Genomic DNA, 11,797 nt, shown 5'->3' on the forward strand with positions numbered 1-11,797 from the left:
GCTCACCCTGAGTGAAAAAGGGGCCCAGGGGCTTGAGGTTGGATTGCTCAGGATGCTGTGAAGAGACCAGTTGGTGTCCTGTTCAGAGGTCACAGGCTGGTGAGGCCTGCTGGAGAGTGGGAGCAGAAGCATCATTTTCACACTATTCAGTATAAAGAATTAGATTCCATAAACAACATTTAGTCTCCCCCTTGACATGTGCTTCAAGGTTCAAAGGAAAAAATAATAAACCCAAGATAATTAATGCAAAAACAGCACAGGAAGGGTTTCTCTTTTCTTCCCTAACTCAAAGTCCATAGCAGTTCATAAGTTTGAACCAGTGTTTCCAGGACACAGCCTAGAGCTGCACTCTTAATGAACCTCACTCCAACCAGGGGATTCCTCAACTTGATTACAACCATAGATTAGCACTGCCCCAAGTACCTGGCTGCTCCTGAGGATATTGGCAGTACAGGGGAAATCCCCATATTCTCTTATACATGCAACTGTTCCCCCCCCCCTTTTCACACAAACTGTATTCACTAAGGCAGTTGCTCCCTGACCCTCTCCCTCTCTTTTCAGGCAGGACAGTCCCTGTCACACAACAGCTTTTCACTGGGGGGGGGGGGGACCAGACACCAGTTCTTTCTCCCAGCCACAGGCTAAGACTGCTCAGAAACCCTTCACATGGCTGATCCTGACTCCCTCTCTCTTTCTTCAGGCAGGTCAGTCCCTGTTCCACAATAACATTTCCTCGGTGACAACCGGACACCAGTTCTTTCCCATTCTCTCACTAACCAGGCACTGCATTCACTTCAGGGTCCTCCTCCCCTGGGTTAAGTAACCCATTTACTCCTTGCAGCCAGTTCTCTGGAGAAAGGTCTCTCCTGCCCTCAGTCAGGTTGTTCCTCTGTTCCCCTTAGATAACAGCAGGCTTTTTACCTTGGCGTATTCTAAGCCTCACTTTGGCTCCCAGGGCATACTGCTTACTAAGCCAGGAGCATAGGCTGGATCTAAGTCTTGGCATGTCCCTAAGGACTGACTCCTTTCTCTCCAGAAAAACACTACAGGTATGGAGCACCTCCCTTCCAGGGGTTTTGTGTCTGTCCTGAGAAAGACATCACTAAGCACCAATGGGAAGGGAAGGGTTTAGAACCCAGGGGAATCTGCCCTCTTGGCAATTCTGCTTGCCCCTCTCCTACTGCAAGCCTTCCAGAGACGCCCATCAATCTATCCAGGTAAAATTCTTCCCCCTTCATATAGTATTTGCAGCCTCAGGGGCAATAAGATATGAAAAATAACAGGGAAACCAGGAGGGTGTCTCATATATCACAGCATGTAAATATCACTGATCAGCACAGACACACATAAGTGGCAAGAGCTATTCTGTAAAATATGTGGCAAAAATCGCTTAGCGCTTAAATAAGAGGACATAAATATGGGTGGAGTATGAGCGTATCTCCAAGATATGCACATAACTTATGGAATACTGGGTCCTTTTACTAAGCTGTGCTAGTAAATAAGCTTAGGCAAGGACTTTCCCCTTGCCTAAGCCCATTTCTAGTGCAGGCATAAATTTGGCCTTTTTCAATGATCCTTTTATGGCTTTGCACTCATGCTTGTAAGGATCAACCACCAAGGACAGTAGACAAAGACGAGGAAGTAGAGGGACCAACAAAACGCTCCAAGACGAAGGAAATCAAACACATGAATCAATACTGTGTTTGATTTCTTCATCTCCCTTGTGGTTTTTGGAAGCGTTTTGTTGGTCACACTATTTAGGGAATAGAAATCCACGGGAGACATATGTGTTAGGCGGGGAGAGTCTGATAGGTACCGACGGGGAAAGGGATCTTGGGGTGATAGTATCTGAGGATTTGAAGGCGACGAAACAGTGTGACAAGGCGGTGGCCGTAGCTAGAAGGTTGTTAGGCTGTATAGAGAGAGGTGTGAGGAGTCACGTGATGCCTGCTACTTGAGAAGACACGGGAGGACGAGGCTCCGCGCCTACCCACCCCAAACTTGCTATATTACAGGTTAAAACCTAACAACGAATACCACAAAAACTACCCAAGCAGCGAGAAAGCGCGGGTGAAAGCTGAGGAAGCGCCAAGGGCGGAATGCCCCCGAAATCACATAAAAAAACGACGACCTCTGAGAAACACGAGCCAGGCAAGATGGCGGAACATCGAACAGCACAGAGCATGCCTGCCGCGGTGGGTGCGGACTGGGCGCAGGAAATCTCCCGCTCGGTGTCCGCTGCTCTGGAAGATAAACTGAATAAATTGCAGTCGGCGGTGGACGAAATCAATGAAAAATTCGACTCCCATGCAGCACGACTTACCGCCGTGGAGAGCAGGCTGTCCGCAAGGGAGGAAGAAGCCCAACACGCTGCCACGCGGTTGGAGATGCTCCAAAAAGAACTGGAAGAAATGAAAGAGAGAGTCGAGGAGCAGGAAAATCGCTCCCGACGAAACAACCTGCGGGTGACCGGACTGCCAGAAACGGTGCTCGACAAAGACTTATATGATTTCTTCTCCAAATGGCTGCCTGAACACCTGGGCCTGGAAGAGAACCAGAGCCATTATGCATGCGACAGAGCCCATCGGATTGGGAATCGGGGAGACAACAACTCCAGACCCCGCATAGCGATTGCGCACTTCGTGAACTGGCAGGCAAAGGAAAAGATATTGAAGGCTTCGAGAGGCAAGGAGGGATTACAATATGAGGGCCGCCGCTTATTATTATTTAATGATTATTCGACGCGAGTGGCGCTACTAAGGAAAGCCATGGCACCTACCTGCACTGCACTCTACAAGAAGGGGGTGCGATTTGCCCTGATATACCCAGCCAAGTTGAAAATATGGACTGATGGAAAGACTATTATTCTTAATGATGCAGCTACGGCAAAAGAATATATGAGCAAACTTAATCAGCTGGAAGTATCGAGGCCTAAGGACCCAGAGTAAAATGGCCAGGAGGATATGAAAAGATAAAAGCGCTACTTGCTTGGTGTTGTTTTACGTTAAAGGATATGAACTTAATGTACTCCAGTGTCACTGCCAAGAAAGGCAAGAGTTGGTTTTGAGCGCCTCTCCCTTCCTCAGCAAGATTGGAAGATCTGGCGGTGGGGAGGAAAACCGCGATGAGCACGTGCAACATGTTACAGGGAGAGGTGAAAACACTATAGATAATACATAAACTGTAAAGCCTTTCTTGGTTAAGTTGGTTGGACATAGTTTTAAAACTGGAGATGGGCAGCCGTAGTGCCTTTAGGACACTGTGGACTGTCGGGAACATACCTGTAGTGGGCAATGGGTAAATATTTGTTACGACATAGTTACTAGAGGGGTGGGGGAGGGGGGCTTCGGATATCCTCGGGTTGGACTGAGTAGGTGAAGGATGTGGGGGAAGAACATGGTAAGAGGGAGGGAGGGACGAAGGGGGGGGGGAACGGGAGGGGGGGGTGTGAGTGTGTGAATGAGAACGAATTAGAAGGGGGAGGGGAAGGGAAGGAAAGTATAAGAATTGAAAGAAGGGCCTCGGCAGATGAGGATGCATGGAAAATGGGAGATCAGGGATATGAAGGGATTCAGGTGAATAATGGGAAGAAGCAGAAGAAATATGGGAAATATAATTGGACTGATGATACGATTAAAACCCTGCAGGTCGGGCTGGGAGACTGGCAGGGTACAACACACAATGAGCTGGGTTATTACGCACACCTATTGTTAGTATGGGAAGTTTGAAAATTATTACGCTTAATGTGGATGGCCTACACTCACCCATTAAGAGAAATAAAATTCTCTCATGGTTGAAGAGAGAAAAAGCTGATATTGCATATCTACAAGAAACCCATCTCACGGCTTCAGAACACCAAAAGCTGAAACGGGGATGGGTTGGAGAGATTGGGTACTCAGCATATAACTCCAGACAGAGAGGAGTAGCAATTCTAATTCATAAACAAATCCCATTTCACTGCCATAAAGTGATTCAAGATAAAGAGGGTAGATATGTGTTAGTTATGGGTGAATTATGGGGACAGCAAATTCTTCTTTGTAACATATATGGACCCAATGTATACTCCCATAGGTTCTTCTCTGATCTTGTGGCTAGAGTGATTCCTTACTCCAATTATCAGGTTATAATAGGAGGGGATTTTAACATAGTAGCGGACCCCACTAATGACTGTAAACCCAAGAAAACGAGGGTGCGAAGCTGGGAAGACAGGGGAATACCCTTCGTGATGTCTCAGTTGGGGTTGGTAGACATTTGGCGACTCCTACACCCCCAGGATGGGGAATATACATTTTATTCACACCCACATAAGATATATTCGAGACTAGACTACTTACTGGTGGCGCCCTCTTTGGTCCCAAAAATTGTAAAAGCAGATATAGTGGATAGTGCACTTAGTGATCACTCGGCAGTTTCGGTGGCGGTTTCCTTTGCGGCGGAGCCGGGCGAGAGGGTGTGGCGGCTTCCCCCCTACCTTTACCAGGATAAAGAGTTTAGAGAATTTCTGCGTCTTAAATGGTTAGAATATCAGACACATAATAACACGCCAGAAGTTAGTGCTAGTACATACTGGGAGGCATCCAAAGCAGTCATGAGGGGGTATATCATTGCATATATGGCGGGTAAGAAGAAGCAAAGAGAGGCAGACTTGCTGCGGCTCTCGCAGGAATACCATCATATAAGGAGGGCACATATGCAGACTATAAATGATACACACAAGGTGCAACTGACCCAACTCAAAAAACAAATCGATGATATATTGCATGCGAGAGCAGAGAGGGACATATACTATCAGCGGTTTAAATTGTTTAAATGGGGTAGCAAAGCGGGAAGGTTGTTAGCAAACCTAGTGAGGCCTCCACGTAAAAAGCAATTAATCTTTTCCATAAAGAACGCTAGAGGAGAGGTATTTACCACTGAGGCCCAAATTATGCAACAATTTGTTCAATATTATAGCTCTCTATACAAGGAACGGGAATACAATCCTGTGCAATCGGCGGCTTTTTTTCAAGGGCTGCGGTTGCCAAAACTGGCAGGAGAACAACTGGATCTTTTAAATGGGCCCGTAACAGAGAAAGAAATCCGGTCCAGTATAAAAGCGCTGAAACTTACAAAGGCGCCAGGGCCAGATGGGTTTGGCCCTGAATACTATCGAATATTGAGTGACCTGGTAGCACCACCATTACAAATATGGTTTAACGGCATTGTGGGAGAGGGCCTGACCATACAACATAATGAAGCACATGTGGTGCTGTTGCCAAAACCCGGTAAAGACGTGGAACAAGTGGGCTCATACCGACCAATATCCTTGTTAAACCAAGATATTAAGATTTTAGCGGCTGTCTTGGCTAGGCGTTTGAATCAAGTGCTACCCGAACTCATCCATGAGGATCAAGTGGGCTTTGTGCCGGGTCGTCATGGCTCCATGAATATAATGCGAGCTTTGATGGCCATTCACAAATTCCGTGGAGAGGGGGGACTAGAAGTTATAGCTGGGCTCGACATGGAGAAGGCCTTTGACAGCATATCTTGGCGATACCTATTCGAGACCCTGGGACATTTTGGGATATCAGGCCCAGTGGTGTCTTGGATTGAGGCTCTCTATAGAAACCCCGTGGCCCGGTTAATGGTAAATGGGAAGCTCACAGAGAGGTTTCCTCTGGGTAGAGGCACCAGACAGGGATGCCCCCTATCCCCAATCCTCTTTTTATTGGCAATTGAACCACTGGCCATAAGAATACGTAGTACAACACAAATACGGGGGATCCAAGTACGAAACAGGGAGCTTAGGCTTAATTTATTTGCTGATGACATTCTTCTATACTTGGCAAATGGCCCCAGAGATTTGCCTAGGGCACTCGAGTTAATTAGAGAATTCGGAGATATATCGGGACTGAGAGTGAACTGTGCCAAGTCAGAGCTGCTCCCGTTGTCGGGAATAGAAGGAGATCCTGGGATGGAGGGATTACCCATAACACCAGTCAAAGGAGCAATGAGATACTTGGGGGTCTTCCTTAGTACCAACGCAAAACTTTTTTATAAGAAAAATGTAATTAATCAGATAGAGAACATTAGGCAACTGTGTGTTAGGTGGAAAGACCTACCACTCTCCTTGATGGGCAGGGTAGCTTTGGTCAAAATGATCCTTCTCCCAAAAATTCTCTACCCTTTACAGGCAGCACCTATATGGGTGTTAAGAAAAGAAGAGCGACTGTTTCGATCAATTCTTAGGAACTTTGTTTGGAGAGGGAAGGGGGCAAGGATAAGCCAGGTTAAACTCTCCCTCAGGAGAGAGAGGGGTGGATTGGGCCTACCAGATCTTCGCATGTATAATGTTGCAGCGCTAATGCGCTTTATTTATGAAGGAATCATAGGCCAGCAGAGATACCTACCAGAACGAGGGATGGAGATCTGGAGTAGACCTTGGTCCTTTATTAATTTAATCCACGGGGGCCCCAGTGGTGACATCAACATTACCGATAGGAGAGAACTTCTGGAACCCATGCGGAGAGCTTGGGGGTGGTGGAGGAAGCGTCAACAGAGAACACCAGAGGTCTCACCCTTCATGAATCTGGTGGGTAATGCAGCATTCCCACCCGGAATGGGTAGAACAGCATTTGACACCTGGAGGGATAATGGATGTAGGATTTTGGGCCAATTACTGGAAAACGACACAGACATTTTTGACACATTTGACCGGGTGAAGGAAAAATGGGAATTGACGAATAAAAACTTGTTACAATACCTCCAGGCCAGACACTATTGGACTACCATAAGATTGAAGCATGGGGAGGCGTGGACGTGGGGCCCACTAGACAAAATCCTTCTCAAAATTCCATATCAGTTAAACAATTTATCGACCTGGTACAGGGTGTTAAATGACCATAGACGGGAAGAGGAAATGAGGATATTGATGGCCAAATGGAACGCAGAACTGGGCACTGACTACACTGAGCAAACATTTCAGAAATTGTTCGTGACACTTTATGGCATGGTCAAGGCAGCCGATTTACAGGAGACGCAGTACAAGATATTACATAGGGCACACATTTCCAGGGCGAAAGGGGCAAGGATAGGATTATGGACTGATGCTCGGTGTATTAAATGCCAGGGGGCGGAGGGGACGCTGCTGCACTCTTTTCTGGAATGCCCGGCTCTGGTGCTGTGGAATGAAGCTATACAGCTGCTCAATAAGGTAGTGCAGAAAACATTAGAATGGGATTATGCCACTTTACTGCTTGGAGAACAATCACTCTTAATTGGCCAGGGTTTAACTCAACCATACAGGAGACTGGTGTATGTCTCCCTCCTGCTGGTTAAAAAAACAGTATTGCAATTCTGGGGTGCTGCAGAGGGCGCCCTAGGAGTGGTATGGAAAATAAAAATGAAAGAGGTAGGCACACATGAGAAGCAACTTTACTCCAAGGCTAACAAACCAGAGACTCGCAAGTATGCCACGCTGTGGGAAGAATGTTTACAATTACTCACCTGAAACTGGAGGGGATACGGGGAGAAGGAGCATGCAGGGATGAATGGGGGAGGGGGGAGGGAGGGTATGGAAGGTGAGAAGTGGAATGGAATATATGATAGAGTGCAAGGTAGGATGGCTGGGGGGATTAAATAATAAACTGCAAGGCAGGCTGTGTCAGAGACTTTTGAAAAGACATAACAGCTGAATGTAAATTTGGAATGACGATTTTGAACTGTATATTGAGCAGAGTTGCTGTATTTTGTACTCACAGCTTGTTATTGCGTGAATAAAAATATATTAAAAAAAAAAAAAAAAGAGAGAGGTGTGACCAGCAGAAGAAAGGGGGTGTTGATGCCCCTGTATAAGTCGTTGGTGAGGCCCCACCTGGAGTATTGTGTTCAGTTTTGGAGGCCGTATCTTGCTAAGGATGTAAAAAGAATCGAAGCGGTGCAAAGAAAAGCTACGAGAATGGTATGGGATTTGCGTAACAAGACGTATGAGGAGAGACTTGCTGACCTGAACATGTATACCCTGGAGGAAAGGAGAAACAGGGGTGATATGATACAGACGTTCAAATATTTGAAAGGTATTAATCCGCAAACGAACCTTTTCCGGAGATACGAAGGCAGTAGAATGAAAGGACATGAAATGAGATTGAAGGGGGGCAGACTCAAGAAAAATGTCAGGAAGTATTTCTTCACGGAGAGAGTGGTGGATGCTTGGAATGCCCTCCCACGGGAGGTGGTGGAGATGAAAACGGTAACGGAATTCAAACATGCGTGGGATAAACATAAAGGAATCCTGTTCAGAAGAAATGGATCCTCAGGAGCTTAACCGAGATTGGATAGCAGAGCCGGTAGTGGGAGGCAGGGCTGGAGGTTGGGAGGTGGGGATAGTGCGGGGCAGACTTATACGGTCTGTGCCAGAGCCAGTGGTGGGAGGCGGGACTGGAGGTTGGGAGGCAGGGATAGTGCTGGGCAGACTTATACGGTCTGTGCCAGAGCCAGTGGTGGGAGACAGGGATAGTGCTGGGCAGACTTATACGGTCTGTGCCAGAGCCGGTGGTGGGAGGCGGGGATAGTGCTGGGCAGACTTATACGGTCTGTGCCAGAGCCAGTGGTGGGAGACAGGGATAGTGCTGGGCAGACTTATACGGTCTGTGCCAGAGCCGGTGGTGGGAGGCGGGGATAGTGCTGGGCAGACTTATATGGTCTGTGCCCTGAAGGGCACAGGTACAAATCAAAGTAGGGTATACACAAAAAGTAGCACACATGAGTTGTCTTGTTGGGCAGACTGGATGGACCGTGCAGGTCTTTTTCTGCCGTCATCTACTATTTTACTATGTTACTCTACCGACCCAACCTAAGTGCCTAAACCCTGCAACACAACGAAACCAAAACTTGTAATGGACACTAAATAATTCTCCCTCTCTACGATTCCCAATGTGTCTATAACACATGAACCTTATTCGACCACAATATCACATTGTATATGTTTCTTTACCGGACTTGGCGCATGCCTCTACGGTACTATGTAAGCCACATTGAGCCTGCAAATAGGTGGGAAAATGTGGGATACAAATGTAACAAATAAATAAATATAGTGTATCTAGATTTTCATAATTGTATGAAGTGGAACAGCAATTCCTTCTTTAGGAGGAGAGTAATAATCCAGAATCTCAAAGAGTTCTGAATGAAGTTCTTTCTAATTTGAAAGGTATGGTTTGAGCCATCTCAAAGCCAATGCTAGGAAAGGATATATTTTCTGGGGGAGATCTTTGTCTCTCAGGTGGCAGAGAAGGATCAGATGGAATGCCACAGGACTCTTCAGCTGAGAGGTCCTGTGTGTCCTGATCTGTCTCCCAGAAGAAGTCTGAGTCTGACTTTTTAAAGTACTGTTCATGGGAAGTTTGTGGAAGAGTGTTGACTAGAACATCGGCTCCGCACCTATTTGAAGATATCATCATTCCCTCCCAACAACTTACCCAGATTTTATGCTCCCATAGCTCACAGAAATTACACCCTTGATTTATTATGCAAATCCTTCCAGGGTGCAACTGTATCTAAGACTGAAAACATCATGACTCCGCTGGTTCATAGACTAATTATATTTCATTATAGTTACCCAACACTTCACAGACTGCTTCCAGGCAATTTTACCTCTAGAACTCCTAGAGTCTTCCAATCCTCTATTCAGATTGATGAAAAGTCCAATGAGAATTTGAAAATCTGAAGAAAGTTGAGGGTATCAACCATGAACCCAATAGTTCACTAATCACAAAGGAGCCCAAAAAACAATGTCAGGTTATTATCTTTCCTCCGAGTAGGACAGTTGTTCCAAATTCACAGTTACAAGAGGGTCAATTAGATATTTGCTGAGTCGACCCCTTCAGTTACTACTACTACTACTACTACTACTTAACATTTCTAGAGCGCTACTAGGGTTACGCAGCGCTGTACAAATTAACAATTAAGGACGGTCCCTGCTCAGAAGAGCTTACAATCTAAAGGACGAAATGTCAAGTTGGGGTAGTTAAGATTTCCTGAGAAGAGGTGTAGTGATTAGGTGCCGAAGGCGACATTGAAGAGGTGGGCTTTGAGCATTGATTTGAAGATGGGTAGGGAGGGGGCACGGCGTATGGGCTCAGGGAGTTTGTTCCAGGCATGGGGTGAGGCGAGACAGAAGGGGCGGAGCCTGGAGTTGGAGGTGGTGGAGAAGGGTACTGAAAGGAGGGATTTGTCTTGAGAGCGGAGGTTACGGGTAGGGACGTAAGGGGAGATGAGGGTAGAGAGGTAAGGAGGGGCTGCAGATCGAGTGCATTTGTAGGTGAGTAAGAGAAGCTTGAACTGTATGCGGTATCTGATTGGGAGCCAGTGGAGTGACTTGAGGAGAGGGGTGATATGAGTATATCGGTTAAGGCGGAAGATAAGACGTGCGGCAGAGTTCTGGATGGACTGAAGGGGGGATAGATGGCTACGTGGGAGGCCGGTCAGGAGTAGGTTGCAGTAGTCAAGGCGAGAGGTAATGAGAGAGTGGATGAGAGTTCGGGTGGTGTGCTCGGAGAGGAAGGGGCGAATTTTGCTAATATTATAGAGGAAGAAGCGACAGGTCTTGGCTATCTGCTGGATATGCGCAGAGAAGGAGAGGGAGGAGTCGAAAATGACACCGAGGTTGCGGGCAGATGAGACGGGGAGGGGGACGATGGGTGTCGTCAGCATAAAGATGATAGTGGAAACCATGAGAAGAGATCAGGGAGCCTAAGGAAGAGGTGTAGATTGGGCCGCAGTGATTTCTGGTGTGGAGAGATAAAGCTGGGTGTCGTCAGCATAAAGATGATAGTGGAAACCATGAGAAAAGATCATGGAGCCTAAGGAAGAGGTGTAGATTGAAAAAAGAAGGGGCCCAAGGACAGATCCCTGAGGAACTCCAACAGAGTGCGGGATAGGGGAGGAGGACGAACCATGAGAGTGTACTCTGAAGGTACGATGGGAGAGATAAGAGGAGAACCAGGAGAGGACAGAGCCCTGGAACCCAAGGGAGGACAGTGTGTCAAGAAGTAGGTTGTGATTGACAGTGTCAAAAGCGGCGGAGAGGTCGAGGAGGATGAGGATGGAGTAGTGACCTTTGGATTTGGCGAGGAATAGGTCATTGCAGACTTTAGATAGTGACGTTTCTGTCGAGTGTAGGGGGCAAAAGCCGGATTGAAGCAGATCGAGGATGGCATGAGAGGAGAGAAAATCAATGCAGCGGCTGTGAATGGCGCATTCAAGTATCTTGGAGAGGAAGGGTAGGAGGGAAATGGGGCGGTAGTTGGAGGGACAGGTAGGGTCAAGTGATGGTTTTTTGAGGAATGGAGTGACCACAGCATGCTTGAAGGTGTCCGGGACAGTTGCAGTGGAGAGAGAGAGGTTGAGGATATGACAGATGGTGGGGGTGATGGTAGGAGTGATGGTGTTAAGTAGGTTAGTGGGGATGGGGTCAGAGGAACAGGTGGTGGCTTTCGAGGAGGAGAGGAGATGGGCGGTTTCCTCTTCGGTGATAGCAGGAAAGGAGGAGAAGGAGGCCTGGGTAGGTTGGATGAGAGAGTGGGATATAGGCTGAAGAGGAGGAGAAGGATTGGTGGTGAATTCAGTTCTCACAGCAGACACTGCCGACTTTACCAGGTCCATCTTTGAACCCAAGTTCCATACTGAGATATACCGCAGGTCCATCAAGGCCAATGTCCCGAACCCAACAGTGGCCAATTCATTGAGAAGTACCTAGCAGGATCAATTCTTTATTGCTCACACCCGGAGATCAGCAATAGCTCTCACCGGCCTACCTGGCTAA

The sequence above is a fragment of the Microcaecilia unicolor genome, chromosome 3, assembly GCF_901765095.1.
Source record: "Microcaecilia unicolor chromosome 3, aMicUni1.1, whole genome shotgun sequence".
In the NCBI taxonomy this organism is placed as follows: domain Eukaryota; kingdom Metazoa; phylum Chordata; class Amphibia; order Gymnophiona; family Siphonopidae; genus Microcaecilia; species Microcaecilia unicolor.